At 39.5% G+C, this 14,364-nt stretch overlaps 1 protein-coding gene across 1 annotated transcript in view; it reads right to left on the minus strand.

Moving 5' to 3' along the window:
* LOC146649644 (thyrotropin-releasing hormone-degrading ectoenzyme-like) overlaps positions 1 to 14,364 on the minus strand; it is a 281,955-nt gene that overhangs the window by 215,860 nt on the left and 51,731 nt on the right. The window lies entirely within an intron of this gene.

Raw genomic sequence — 14,364 nt, forward strand, 5'->3', positions numbered from 1 at the left:
GAAACGCTCTCACACACACTACTGAAACGCTCTCACACACACAACTGAAATTTTAGCTCTCACACACACTACTGAAACGCTCTCACACACACTACTGAAACGCTCTCACACACACTACTGAAATTTTAGCTCTCACACACACTACTGAAACGCTCTCACACACACAACTGAAATGCTCTCACACACACTACTAAAATTTTAGCTCTCACACACACAACTGAAATGCTCTCACACACACTACTGAAACGCTCTCACACACACTACTGAAACGCTCTCACACACACTACTGAAACGCTCTCACACACACTACTGAAATTTTAGCTCTCACACACACTACTGAAACGCTCTCACACACACAACTGAAATTTTAGCTCTCACACACACTACTGAAACGCTCTCACACACACTACTGAAACGCTCTCACACACACACTACTGAAACGCTCTCACACACACACAACTGAAATTTTAGCTCTCACACACACTACTGAAACGCTCTCACACACTACTGAAACGCTCTCACACACACTACTGAAACGCTCTCACACACACTACTGAAACGCTCTCACACACACAACTGAAATGCTCTCACACACACTACTGAAAGGCTCTCACACACACTACTGAAATTTTAGCTCTCACGCACACTACTGAAACGCTCTCACACACACAACTGAAACGCTCTCACACACACTACTGAAACGCTCTCACACACACCACTGAAACCAGAGGCATTTCTGCTGAACAGGAAGTTGTTTCCTGACAAGGAAACTGATGGAAAAAGTGGTATATTTCAAAACACTACAAGGATTTCTACTCAGCAACCTGCTAGTACAGCAGTCCCCAACCTTTTTTGCGCCACGTAAACGATATAAAAATAAAAAAAACAATAAATACCATGAAAACCATAAATAGAAATGTGTTCGAATTTTTGTGGAGGAATAAAACCCATTACATAGAAAGATCTCAGCTTGTGAAGGGATACAATAAAGGTGGTATCAAAACTCCAGAATTGGAATTTATGGTTGACACCCTTAGAATTAAATGGTTAAAATCTTGTCTGTCACAGCCAGACTCTACTTAGCTCCACATCCCATGATTCTTGTTTAATAAAATAGTATACAGGATTAGAATTTATTCGAAATGTGATTTTGCGGCAAATAAAATCCCCATAAAGATATCAAACTTTATAAAACAGACGTTGCATTTTTGGGAAAATGAGATTTACCCACAACTTCTCCCCATAATTCAACCTTATGGAATAATAGGGTAATAACACTTAATCAAAAATCAATTTTCAAGAGTGACTGGTTTGAACAAAAATATTATATTCATAACAGATTTGTTGGATGATAACGGTGTCATTCTAAGTTACACAGACTTTTCAGAAAAATATTGTCTAAACTGTTCTCAAAGAGAATATAACAAATTTTGTGAACTGGTCCCACTGCCTCTGCTTCATTTGATTAAAATTTTTATGATATACAATAATTTCTCATCAGTGCTCCCAAATTTATTGCTAGGGCAATGTCAGCTGTTTGATAAAAATGCAATAAGAAATTTGTTAGTAGTTTCTTCAAAGACAAAATATTTCATAGTTACAACAGAATGGTTACATGGCATGGTTCTAATTTAGTTATTTCATATACACTGGATAAAGCATACTAAAAATTTATGAAATAGCCTATTCTACCTAAAGTTAAAGAAACACACTTTAAACAAAACTAATACTGTGGCAGAATTTCTAAAAAAAGAGATTTGGCTTTGAGGTGGATCAGTGTTCTTTTTGTACTGATGAAAATGAAACCCTAGAACATCTTTTTTTTTCTATGCCCTATCAGACAATGTATTTGGTGCAACTTAAAAAATTGGATTTCCCTAAATATTAATGATGTGCCACTGTTTGAATTACATCATAATTTTTTTTATATGGATCATCTAGCATTGGATGTCTCAGACATTATTAACATCATCATACTTTTGAGTAAATATCATATCCATTGTGCTAAATGGAGGAACGCTAAGCCTTCTCTCCCTGGTTTTATTGATGATTTTAAGATATTTTTCTTTGCTAAAAAAAGACAAAAAGCACATATGCCAAAAAAATAACCAGGATAATGCACGTCTCCCGCTATTCGAAATTTTGACTTATGCTGAGGCTAATATATTGTTAAGTAATGCAGCTGTCTCACTAAGGTCCAGAATCGATTTGTTCCACGATTCGATTCAATTCAATTCGATTTGATTATGGGGAATTTTGACAGTCAGAAATATTATAATTCAGATCAGTACATTTACATATTTTTGTATTTAAAAAAAGGAAGCTGACACACGCAAGACTTTATCAAAGGTGTGAGCATCACAGCAGATGCCTTTGTGTCAAAGTAGCTGAAGATAAAACACATAAAAACATGAAGGTGGTTTTCCTGGCCTGGGATTTTATAAAAAATATTCTGCAGTACATCAAAAACGAAAGAAAACCATTAATCAACATATGAACGTTACCTCTGACGTTACAGCGGTTTTATTAGAGACACGGCTAACGTTTTGCATTTTGCATAATTTAAAAAAGTTTAAATTTATTCAGTATTGAACGGCAGAAATTAGGTTTTCTTTTCGGAAGTATGTAAAATGAAAAAAAAAAAAAACAGCGGCCGACTGCGCTGTAAACAACAGTAGACTTGTGCATAACAAGCAAGCGAATAATACAGAAAACAGATTTTTAGATGGGAAACTGTTCTTGAAGTACAGAGAGAGAGAGAGCTGTGCATGACGTGCGATTTTATCGTGGTGGAAGCAAAACAGTGAGGGAATTCATGACGATGTTTATGTGAAGCGCAGTTTGGATCTTCTTTTGCTGCTGGTTCAGTCAATATTGTTTGGAGAGAGATCAAACTAACAGCTTTAGAATCGGCGCAAAAACGGCGTGAAAACAAAGCGCGGACCTGCCGACAGATCAGAGTCAGCGAGCTGTCGGCTTTCAGCCCCGACCGTGTCCGTGCTGTCGGGTGAGAAAGGCGACATCTCACTGATTCTGATCCGCGGGTCCGCGCTGTGTGTTTACGTCTTTGTGCAGAAGCCATGTACCTGCTCTCATTTACTGTCTTAGCTGTTTGGTGGTTGTTGAAATTTTGTGAGGTTTCACCAGAGATTCTGGCATTTCGGGCAAAATAAATTTATATTAAAAAATCGATTCAGGATTTTAATGAATCGATTTCACGTTATCCAAGCCAGAATCGATTTTAATCAATAAATCGATTATAAAAACCCACCCCTAACTAACAGGTTGCTGAGTAGACATCTGTGTAGTGGTTTGTTTGAAATCTAACACTTTTTCCTTCAGTTTCCTTGTCAAGAATTAACTTCCTGTTTAACTGAAATGCCTTCCTGTTTAACTGAAATGCCTTCCTGTTCAACTGAAACGCCTTCCTGTTCAACTGAAACGCCTTCCTGTTTAACTGAAATGCCTTCCTGTTCGACTGAAACGCCTTCCTGTTTAACTGAAATGCCTTCCTGTTCGACTGAAACACCTTCCTGTTTAACTGAAATGCCTTCCTGTTCAACTGAAATGCCTTCCTGTTCAACTGAAACACCTTCCTGTTTAACTGAAATGCCTTCCTGTTCAACTGAAATGCCTTCCTGTTTAACTGAAATGCCTTCCTGTTCAACTGAAATGCCTTGGTTTTTCAGTAGTGTGTGTGAGAGCGTTTCAGTAGTGTGTGTGAGAGCGTTTCAGTAGTGTGTGTGAGAGCTAAAATTTCAGTAGTGTGTGAGAGCGTTTCAGTAGTGTGTGTGAGAGCGTTTCAGTAGTGTGTGTGAGAGCGTTTCAGTAGTGTGTGTGAGAGCGAAAATTTCAGTAGTGTGTGTGAGAGCTAAAATTTCAGTAGTGTGTGTGAGAGCTAAAATTTCAGTTGTGTGTGTGAGAGCGTTTCAGTAGTGTGTGTGAGAGCTAAAATTTCAGTAGTGTGTGAGAGCGTTTCAGTAGTGTGTGTGAGAGCGTTTCAGTAGTGTGTGTGAGAGCTAAAATTTCAGTAGTGTGTGTGAGAGCGTTTCAGTAGTGTGTGTGAGAGCGTTTCAGTAGTGTGTGTGAGAGCGTTTCAGTTGTGTGTGTGAGAGCTAAAATTTCAGTAGTGTGTGTGAGAGCGTTTCAGTAGTGTGTGTGAGAGCGTTTCAGTAGTGTGTGTGAGAGCTAAAATTTCAGTAGTGTGTGTGAGAGCGTTTCAGTAGTGTGTGTGAGAGCGTTTCAGTTGTGTGTGTGAGAGCGTTTCAGTTGTGTGTGTGAGAGCGTTTCAGTAGTGTGTGTGAGAGCGTTTCAGTAGTGTGTGTGAGAGCGTTTCAGTAGTGTGTGTGAGAGCTAAAATTTCAGTTGTGTGTGTGAGAGCGTTTCAGTAGTGTGTGTGAGAGCTAAAATTTCAGTAGTGTGTGTGAGAGCGTTTCAGTTGTGTGTGTGAGAGCTAAAATTTCAGTAGTGTGTGTGAGAGCGTTTCAGTAGTGTGTGTGAGAGCGTTTCAGTTGTGTGTGTGAGAGCTAAAATTTCAGTAGTGTGTGTGAGAGCTAAAATTTCAGTAGTGTGTGTGAGAGCTAAAATTTCAGTAGTGTGTGTGAGAGCGTTTCAGTAGTGTGTGTGAGAGCGTTTCAGTAGTGTGTGTGAGAGCGTTTCAGTAGTGTGTGTGAGAGCTAAAATTTCAGTAGTGTGTGTGAGAGCGTTTCAGTAGTGTGTGAGAGAGCGTTTCAGTAGTGTGTGTGAGAGCTAAAATTTCAGTAGTGTGTGTGAGAGCGTTTCAGTAGTGTGTGTGAGAGCTAAAATTTCAGTAGTGTGTGTGAGAGCGTTTCAGTTGTGTGTGTGAGAGCGTTTCAGTTGTGTGTGTGAGAGCTAAAATTTCAGTAGTGTGTGTGAGAGCGTTTCAGTAGTGTGTGTGAGAGCTAAAATTTCAGTAGTGTGTGTGAGAGCGTTTCAGTAGTGTGTGTGAGAGCGTTTCAGTTGTGTGTGTGAGAGCTAAAATTTCAGTTGTGTGTGTGAGAGCGTTTCAGTAGTGTGTGTGAGAGCGTTTCAGTAGTGTGTGTGAGAGCGTTTCAGTAGTGTGTGTGAGAGCTAAAATTTCAGTAGTGTGTGTGAGAGCGTTTCAGTAGTGTGTGTGAGAGCTAAAATTTCAGTAGTGTGTGTGAGAGCGTTTCAGTAGTGTGTGTGAGAGCGTTTCAGTAGTGTGTGTGAGAGCTAAAATTTCAGTAGTGTGTGTGAGAGCGTTTCAGTTGTGTGTGTGAGAGCGTTTCAGTTGTGTGTGTGAGAGCTAAAATTTCAGTAGTGTGTGTGAGAGCGTTTCAGTAGTGTGTGTGAGAGCGTTTCAGTAGTGTGTGTGAGAGCGTTTCAGTAGTGTGTGTGAGAGCGAAAATTTCAGTAGTGTGTGTGAGAGCGTTTCAGTAGTGTGTGTGAGAGCGTTTCAGTTGTGTGTGTGAGAGCGTTTCAGTTGTGTGTGTGAGAGCTAAAATTTCAGTAGTGTGTGTGAGAGCGTTTCAGTAGTGTGTGTGAGAGCTAAAATTTCAGTAGTGTGTGTGAGAGCGTTTCAGTAGTGTGTGTGAGAGCGTTTCAGTTGTGTGTGTGAGAGCTAAAATTTCAGTTGTGTGTGTGAGAGCGTTTCAGTAGTGTGTGTGAGAGCTAAAATTTCAGTAGTGTGTGTGAGAGCGTTTCAGTAGTGTGTGTGAGAGCTAAAATTTCAGTAGTGTGTGTGAGAGCGTTTCAGTAGTGTGTGTGAGAGCTAAAATTTCAGTAGTGTGTGTGAGAGCGTTTCAGTAGTGTGTGTGAGAGCGTTTCAGAAATAATGTCCCTTACGGCACCTCATATCCATTTGCCAAACAATAATGTGATTAGGGGCTAAAAAGAAATGTTATTGTACAGTTCCTCTATAATGAACAATTGCTTAGTAAGAGATTAGGACCTGGACAGCCACAGAGGAACACTCTGCCAAGGTAGGATTGCTAATTGACCAGTGGTGGAGCCAATTTTTATCGGGCTGGCCAGCACGAGCTCAGCATTTATATTTGGTGGCACAAAAACTGAAGTATCAATATACTTTTTTGTGACAAATCACTAGAGGCCAAATAGTTTGGTCACTCCGTCAACTCCTTGGGCACAACTAAAATCTGGAATAGTTGCTACAGTAATTCTTATTACATTTTTTTAATGTCCATGTGGTTCCACTTTAAAGAAAAAAAGGGATACTTATCATAAAATAATAAAAAGATCAAGGCATTGTATGAAACTGAACTGCAGGACACCACAAATTTAATACACTAAAATTTGTGGTGTCCTGACGGTGTCACTTACATGACATATTCATTATTTTACTCAAGTTCTTCAATAAAAAGTGGAAAGTGATCTTGAAGCATTCTTAGAGTAACACTGCCTCAGGAAACATTTGGTTTATCCTCATCGGTCAATTAACGGTCATTAACAGGTTCTTACTGCTGCTGCAAGACTGGAAGCTTAAACAGAACAGTTCACTTGAAGATTCGAGCTCTGTTCTGCTCCTGTCTGCATTTTATGATGTAGCACTTGGAATTGCATCATTCATACACAGAATAACAATTCTTTCTCTCAGTCCAGCGCTCCAACAGATGCCTTCTTTTTCTTTCTGCAGTTTTGAGGAGGTAGGAAGAATGAATGTCTCTGTCAGATGAAGCTGTTTTATCACTTATGAAGGGGACAGAGGGATGTTTTTGTCATATAAAGCTGTTCCTTTTGGAGGTTTTAGAGGAGGAGGATGGAGGGATCCGAGGATTAATGTTTCTGTCAGAGGAAGCTGCTCTGCAAACAGACAGCAGCCTCTCCACTGCCTTCAGGCTCAAACAAGGGTTTTAATATGAGAGCGATGCTGTAACACAGACATAGAGAGCATAGACAGCAACTGTTTGTAAATATAAAAATATGCATGTGCTGCTTCCTGGATGTATTTCATGCCCAGCACATTCATTGTCTGTAAATAGAACCACATCCTGTTTTTTTTTTAAACGTATCATTCAAGCAAGACAATCTCACTCTTAATCTGAAATCTGTCCTTTCACAGTGTTCGGGATGATTTTGGCAGCTGATGTGATGGAGTCTTCGCGAATTATCTTGGTGTAACAGCGTGCATACATTCAAGGAAAGAAAAAACATTCAATATTTAAACATGGGGAAAATGAAGGTATTTCATCATCACGACTGCTGAGCCCATTTTCTTCTTCACAGTTTCCTGACCAGAGCTTGTGTGCCATTATTCCCATCATTGAATCATAATTAACTGCCTAATTGTTCCTTCTTTCCACTGATGTACAACAGGTTTTCACTGATTCTTATTGTATAATTTAATTTTTTGTTTGGTATAATTGGAATTTGATTCTCATTGAGCTGCAGATGTCATTTGCAAGTGTGTGTGCGTCAATGAGACTGTACCACATGACTGTTGAGGAAGAGATCAGTTCCAAAATCACCTAACCCTAACCCTACATTTTACAAAGATGTAGTAAATGTATCTCACCCAACCAAAAAAAAAGTCTCTATGGGTGGAAGAACATCCTCACGTATGCATTCATATTCAGATTGTATTCTGTGTGTAGGATCACACAGGAGTGCAGCTGATGTCACACCACATGCACACAGGACATGTCGTAATACCATTCAGGCTGAGTCGTAAATAGGATCGTATTTTAAATTATGATTATGAAGAAAACAAAAAACTTAATGTAAAATAATTTTTGTTGTGCACTGATTTCCACAGTCTAACGTTATAAATCCAGTGCACCTTAGTTTCTTTTTTATTCTTGGCATCGAGGACTTAGAGACAAAGAGATTAAGTCCACACTAAGAGACTGGTGGGCACAGGACCTGCACCATCAGTATCCTAGGACAGAGCAGTTTGTATTCCCTTCAAGGATACACCGACTTACTGATCAGTTGTGATCGATACCTAGATATCAATATGGATTCATTTTGGTTATGTATTTTGCCATAATGAAAGATCCACAGATTCCCTGACAGGTAAAACCTGACTTTTATATATTTGGAAGCCAATGCGAGAATCAGAGGAATGAGTATGTTGACACACAACTCCAGATCCAAACTAATTCTGCCTGAAATATGGTTAAAGAAAAGAAAAGAAAAGAAGAGAAGAGAAAAGAAAAGAAAAGAAAAGAAAAGAAGAGAAGAGAAAAGAAAAGAAAAGCTGACACTGAAGCCGAAACACTCCCACCTGTCTCTAATGTTGCACTTATGTGTTTGTTTGTGCTACTGTGATTTGTGCAACAACCAGCTGCTCCAAACAAAAAGTCCCTGGTGAGATTAACAAAGTTGCATGCATTGTATGGTGTTGTATTATTTAACCCACCATGTCACAAGCATCATTTGAGTCTCAGGTCCACCATATCTCCAACAGCACTGTCATGTCCACTGGGATGGCAGCATAGCAGCAGCATAGAGTTGCTCTGTTCATCTCCCTCACCTTTCGTGCTTTAACCACTGAAGCCTGAGGCTATGTTTTAAATTTCCACCTGTTAAGCGCCCAAAATTTTAGGCAGTAACGGCTCCACAACTGTTAGCCTAAAATCAACAGACTTTCCATCTATGGCTGAGAGACACAAGGGAAACAAATAAAAAAAGAACGAGTCTCTTTGTATCAACTTTAAAGTCATGCTGACATTAAAAAAACAAAGTACAGAAGAATTAAATAAAAATATGTCCATAAACATTGATGTGATTGAACCGAAAGCAGCAAATCTGCTGAATCATGAGCCGTTTTATTTACAAGGATGTACGAGAGAATAAAAAGGATGAATGCAATTGGCAAAGTAAATAATATTCTGTTGGCAGTGATTCCCAAGACAATTGGGAGAACTTGATTTAAATTAAGCTTTAAACAAGTAAAAACTTCCCAATCCTTTAAATCAGCTACAATCAAATTTCCTTCAATCATCTCTCAGTTGTTTTTTAATAAAGTTTTCTGACAGAGTGCAGATAATCTATTTTGGCTGCACAGAGTCTACAGACCCTAACTGAGCTTGCTAGCCTTGGCTAATAACTTAGCATTCCACTCTCAACCAAACACATTTATCACTCCAAAATACACAAACAAAACATCACACACATCCAGTTTACCCTGATTGCTCCAATACTTCATTGTTACAGAAAGCATGTACAGGCCTTTAGTGGAAAGCTGAGTATGTTCTAACGAGACATGATTGCCCCATGATATGACAGCCGCACTGAAGCACACAACTTTTAACCTCTATCTCTCTTCCACAGCATATCTTTTATCCTGTCTTCCTTCTCTCACCCCAACCGGTCGCAGCAGATGGCCGCCGCTCCCTGAACCTGGTTCTGCCGGAGGTTTCTTCCTGTTAAACGGGAGTTTTTCCTTCCCACTGTCGCCAAAGTGCTTGCTCATAGGGGGTCATATGATTGTTGGGTTTTTCTCTGTATCTATGAAGTGCCTTGAGGCGACTTTTGTTGTGATTTGGCGCTATATAAATAAAATTGAATTGAATTGAATTGACTAAGTGGTTGGGGAAAATACTGTAGCTAACAAACTGGACTCTGGTTACTCCGGTAAATATGTTGCGTTCTAGTGTGATCTGTGGCTTTTGAGTCTTTTGCTTTTTAGAGTTTTTAGTTTGCTTTTCATTCTTAACCTTGATCTTTAGTCTTGATTACTATTGTAGGCTGTTATTTCTATTATTGATTTCAGAGTAGAATGATTAGAGTCACCATTCTGTTTTCAGTTCGCTCTGGTATCTATTTGTCTATCCTCCTTTGTGTTCTCTCTTAGATGTTTTCCAGTGTAGTTACTTCCTGTTTTATTTTTGTAAATCCCAGGCTCCTGTGTTATTCATTTGATATTACTTCCTTTGTATCATTTAGCTTAATTAGTTTCAGGTGTTCCTCATTCACCACCTGTTTCCTCTTCACTTCATTGCCATCAATGTGTCTGTGTGTGTACATAGTCCCAGTTTCCATCCGACCTTTGTCAGCATGTCTGTTGTCCTGTCCTTGTGTGTTCCCTGTTTCACTGCGTTCTGTTTACTTTTGCCTTATGGACTTTTGAACGATGTCTCACATAATCACAATTTCACATTTTAGATGTTATGGTAATTATTAATTCAAAATAATATTTTTCCCCAGAAAAGAGGGGTTCAGACCTTCTTCTCTTGCATATAATTTCTACTAATAGTTGATAAATAAAATGTTGGGGCAGACTCCGGAGGTTGGTAATCAAAATTTTTGGCAGCCAAAGCAATGCATGGAGGGTCGGGTTGCTGCATATAAGAACTGTGCACACTGTTCATTTTTATTAAATATGATGGTGTTAAGTTACAGGTTAAGCTTTTTATATTTGTTTGTTTTTGTAGAAATAGTGTTATAATGTATTATCACTGTCATTTAATGCAATAGTGAAAATAACAATAAGAAATACTAAATCCTTGAAAGTAAAAGCCTAGTTATGTTTGATTTGCATAGCTGTGCACTGCTGACTGGACTGCACAATCCCTCCACCTGGATGAGTGGAGTTTTGGAACAGTTTGGCCTCCCGTACAATTTTAGGGGTTGGTGAAAGGGCTTTCATTAGGTACACCCCTAGCCAAAGGCTCTACTTCTGAACGATTACTGTGATTGTTGGTGAGGGTCCACTTGCTCTTGTTCCATTAGACTGAGGGTGCCTGGAGGCGGAGTTTTCTCATTTATCATATCTAGCATTCATTGCAACAAACTCCAGGAGCTCAGCCAGCAGGGCCACATCATGAACATTTGCTACGATAAAGACCTCCTGAAGGTAACTCCAAGAAATGCATGGGATACGTGCACAGCCTTTGTTTTCCTTTATCTGCTTCTGATGAATATGAAATAATGGATCTATATTTAGTGCTTTTGGTGAGCAAAAAAGGAAAGTACAAAAATAAAGATAAATTTATTCATTACAAAGACTAAGACAAGCCTGACTGATTCTCCCTAACATCACTCTACACACAAAACACACTCTTATACACACACAGTGTTGGAGGCTGGTGATGGTTATAAATGACCCAGATAGGATTTGTCATTAAAACAGCATTTCACCAAAATTCTCTTGCAGTAACAAGATGACACAGGCGGAGCGTGTGTATGTGTGTCCGTATGAGGGAGAGAGAGAGTGTGTGTGTGTGTGTGTGTGTGTGTGTGTGTGTGTGTGTGTGTGTGTGTGTGTGTGTGTGTGTGTGTGTGTGTGTAAGAGAGAGAGAGAGAGAGAGAGTTGGAGTGCTGTCCTTGAGTTTCTGGCAGACGAGATGGATGAGCTGTAATTACACTGATAGAGTGATGATTGGAGGAGAGGAAAAAGAAGAAGGATGAGAAACAAGGTCGTGCATGTATTTGTCCTTGCATAAGAACATGGACATGTGCATATTTCTGTTTTAAATGTTATGGCTGTTAAAGGATGATGGGATAACAGGCAAATCCAGATTTGACTTTCAAAGCAGAAACAGGATAGACATGATAAACACTAAAGCCCAGAAACCAAACTGCAAAAGTAGCTGGAGACACAGACCTGTGGGTGGACTCAGCCACAACATTTGGCTACAGTCACTGGTCTTGTTCTTGGTTCCGACACTGGCTCAAATCTCGAGTTTTTATAACTCAGGATGATTTTTTTAAAGCACACCTTGGAATGTGTTTAGCTTACTTGGATGTGGATTGAATCGTAAATGTAGAGATGCACAGTCAGATTTTGATCCACCATGCAATACAACATGAAAATGATCCCAAACACACTGACAATGCCTGATATAAGAACATGCAATTAACCCTTCTCCCCTAGCAGGTCCTCAGCTCAACTCGACTTGACTCAGTTTTTAGGGATTACCAGGCTGTAGTATCTGGTACCAGGTACTTTTTTAGTACCTACTCGCCCGGGGGCTCCAAACAATCTGAGACAAAAATGTGACATCAACAGACTGCATGCCACCAACTGGACAGTCAGTGGGGATCACTCGATGAGTCAGGAGAATGACACCTTCAGAAAAATCCAAACTGAATCCTGGCAAAGAGAGAAATCGCTGCACAGAAACCAACACTGTGGTTCAATAATGAGGTGCTGCCACGTACCATTGGTTTGGCAGCAGGTATACATTGTTGTGTTATTTATGTTCCATACATTGAGGTGGTTGAGTGGAGTCAACCCAAGTAGGTGCTAGTGGAAAAGTCACAAATGTAACACTATCAGTCATGGATTGGCCTCCCCAGAGCATGGACTTTAACATTACTGAAGCAGTGTGTGATCATCTTGACAGGCAGTAGAGCAAAATGATGAAAAAACAGACGAGCTTTGAATGTCCTTTAAGAATCCTGGAGAAATATTCCCGAAGACTACTTAAAGAAATTTTAAAGAAGTCTGCCTAAGAGAGTTCAGGCTGTACTGAAGAATGAAGGTGGGTATACCCAATTTTGGCTCTCTTTTGCCTTTCCACATATGTTTACACATGTTACATGAAGGGTGACTTTTGCACAGTACTGTACATGGTTCTAATATATTTTCAGGTAAAACAAAAAAAAGTAATAATCTGTATGAGCCACACATGAATAATAAATTACGTTGCGTTGAAGCCTTAAAGGAGTTTTCTAATGGCAACATAGTTCACAAATAAGAGGACTACAAAACATTACGCTCTATGATTTCCTGCACAAATATTTGCCTTTTGTTGAAAATCGACATTGCAGGAAGGTGGGATTGATGTTGGAGAAGCTCAGGGAGTCCATGTACCCACATGTGGCAGTCACAGATTGTTCACGTGTGTCTCAGATTTGGTCCACTGGCCTTCTAACACATTGAGCTAAATTGACACAACTCCAATGAGGAATAAGAATGTAATAAAACCATGTCGACCTGTAAAGAAGCAAGCTAATTATCTGTTATCTCAAGACACCAAAATGGTATCTGAAGTTCACATCTTAATTACCATGTCATCCCCAGATAAATGTTTCAATCCGACTTAATTAGATCATATTCGGATATTAAACTGTTGTCTCTATATTTAGACTTTAGAGTAAATGATTTTAACTCAGCAGTCCTGATACAGCGATTTAACCACAGCATTAGCTTGAGATATTAAGCATTGTTGTCTTGCGACAGCATATTTAAAGTATCATTTTATCAACATGACAAAGTCTGTTAACGTCAACCATGATGATATTATTGCCTCATTATATCAAGTTAAGAAGGAGCTTGTGTATTTTGTTGCTGAAAGAAGTACTCTAGCTATTAGCACTGTGGCTCTACACTGTAAAAAAAATGTAATATAAAAGTATTTTACTGTGTATTTTACAGTTTTGTACTGTTCTTCTAGAACATCATTAAAGTTACATAAATAGACTGTGATTTTACATTTCAAATGTAAATTAACGTAAAATCACTGTAAATGTAATAAAACATAATTTTCTTGTTTTTTAAATGTATTTGTCTGTACATATGCATATTTAGATTGTTAAAATACATTCACAAATGTATCATAATTTCACAAATATTTGTCTGTTATTTGAAAGATTGAACTGTTAAATTCAAATGTAATGCTATGGAACCAGTAAAAGCGAAGCTCTCAATTTACCGGTCGATCTACGTCCCTACCCTCACCTATGGCCACGAGCTGTGGGTAGTGACCGAAAGAACGAGATCGCGGATACAAGCGGCAGAAATGAGCTTCCTCTGAAGGGTGGCTGGCCTCTCCCTTATAGATAGGGTGAGAAGTTCGGCCATCCGGGAGGGGCTCAGAGTAGAGCCACTGCTGCTCCACATCAAAAGGAGCCAGCTGAGGTGGTTCGGGCATCTGACAAGGATGCCCCCTGGGCGCCTCCTGGGTGAGGTGTTTCAGGCATGTCCCACCGGGAGGAGGCCCCGGGGCAGAGCCAGGACACGCTGGAGAGATTATATCTCTCGGCTGGCCTGGGAACGCCTTGGTGTTCCCCCGGATAAGCTGGAGGAGGTGGCTGCGGAGAGGGAGGTCTGGGCCTCTTTGCTTAGACTGCTGCCCCCGCAACCCGGTCTCGGATAAAGCGGATGAGGATGGATGGATGGATGGATGCTATGGAAAAATAAATAAAATGATTCTTATAAACTTTTTTTACATCAAATAATTAAGTGTGCCTATGCCAAGAGGCACACTTATTACTATTTCTCGGATTTATTATTCTTCATATTATTATTATTATTATTATTCAGTTTCCGCCTGAAAATTTGCAGCGTAACTCGCCCCACAGTTTTGAGACAAGGTTCACATATGTTATATCATTTTGTGCGACTGGATCTGGAATGGTGTGTTATGATTTTTGGTGTTTATGACTTTTATAGTTTTTTAATATTAATATTTTTGT

Source organism: Rhamphochromis longiceps, linkage group LG17, assembly GCF_057381845.1.
Source record: "Rhamphochromis longiceps isolate RC_006_pf linkage group LG17, R_longiceps_female_GT1.1, whole genome shotgun sequence".
Classification (NCBI taxonomy): Eukaryota; Metazoa; Chordata; class Actinopteri; order Cichliformes; family Cichlidae; genus Rhamphochromis; species Rhamphochromis longiceps.